Source organism: Grampus griseus (genome assembly GCF_964374135.1).
Source record: "Grampus griseus genome assembly, chromosome: 1".
Taxonomy (NCBI): domain Eukaryota; kingdom Metazoa; phylum Chordata; class Mammalia; order Artiodactyla; family Delphinidae; genus Grampus; species Grampus griseus.
This window is the reverse complement of record NC_139017.1, coordinates 169185862-169187560: the sequence shown is the minus strand read 5'-3', so window position 1 is coordinate 169187560 and position 1699 is coordinate 169185862.

Sequence of the window (1699 nt, the reverse complement as noted above, 5' to 3'; positions counted from 1 at the left end):
GCAAGTTTCATGGGCAAGCCCAAAGTCAAGGGCTGGGGAGGTCCATTCCACACATCTTGAAGCACAGAAAGGGTATGGATGTCGAATTCTATCACAGGGGAGTTAAGGACTGGGACCCATTATACAAGAAATTTAGCAAAATAAAAAAATTGTCCGCTTGGTTCCACCTCCTCTACTTCCATGGGTACACAGGTGACCAATAAGCAGTTACCTCCACGTATTTGAAGTCCGTGAAGCCCCCTTCCCCAGCCCTGCAAATCCATCTCTTGAAGAAAGGCTCAAAGAGAGGCAAGTGGGATCTAGGAGAAGTTAGGGTGAGGATTAGGGGATCAGTATGAGGTTTGTGTGTATCAGGAGCAGCTTTGGATAAGACTGGTGTTGGCACGAGCATCCCCAAGCAGAAGGACTCAGGTAAGTGGTGGGGTAGGGATGGCTGGATTCCTTGATTCTCTGGGCTGGGCCACACCTGTCTGACCCTATAGAACTTCCTCCTCTTGTGAAGTCAGGCTTGAGGCCAGCCTTTGAGCTACCCATGCCATAAGGATAAGCATTTCCTACGTGCCAGGGACTTTACGTACATCATTTTTTTTCTACATTTTTAAGAGGGCAGACTCTGAAGTCAGACATCCTATGTTCCCATCCTAATGTCACAACCAGCTAATCTTGGGCAAGTAGTCTAAACTCCTCTGAAGACTCAGTTTTCTTGTCATTTATAAAACTGGCATGATGATGATATCAACTCCCAAGGTAGTTACGAAGATTAAATGAGACAGAATAAAGAAATGTATTTAATTTCTTTAGCCCTGTGGTTTCACAGACTTATGTGACCACAGAATCTTTTATCGTAGGAGTGCTTATTAACATTATGGGGCGGTTCCTGTAGCTTCCTAACAGCCAATGGAACATGGGAAACCCGGTAAGTTACCCAAGTACCAATGTCAATGAGAACTAAGAAACTTGCTAAAGGAAGGTTCTCCCTGGTATCTTCCTAAATAGGACAGGGTGATATAAATAACAACTCAAGAATAAACTCCTGAAATGCATTTAATGTAATGATTGATGTAGTTGGATTTAGGTCTGCTATTTCATTATTTTTCTGCTTGTAACCTCATTTTTTTTTTTTTTTTTTTTTTTTTTTTTTTGGCGGTACGCGGGCCTCTCACTGTTATGGCCTCTCCCGTTGCGGAGCACAGGCTCCGGACGCGCAGGCTCAGCGGCCATGGCTCACGGGCCCAGCTGCTCCGCGGCATGTGGGGTCTTCCCGGACCGGGGCACGAACCCGCGTCCCCTGCATCGGCAGGCAGACTCCCAACAACTGCGCCACCAGGGAAGCCCTGTAACCTCATTTTTAATTCCTCTGTTCCTTTTTTCCTGACTTATTTTGGATTTTTAAAATATATTTTAGTATTTCACTTTCGTTTATCTCTTGGCTTTTTGGCTCTCTTTCTCTTTTTTTTCATGGCATTTCCCCACACATCGAAGTGTTTATTCAAAAGGTTCATTTAAAAAAAATATTTTGGCTGTGCTGTGCAGCATTTGGGATCCTAGTTCCCTGACCAAGGATCGAACCCTTGCCCCAGCATTGGAAGCACAGAGTCTCAACCACTGGACCACCAGGGAAGTCCCTCTATCTCTTTATATTAGTTCTTAGTGAATGGTCTAGGGATTATAATATACATACCTAACATCGTCACAGTCT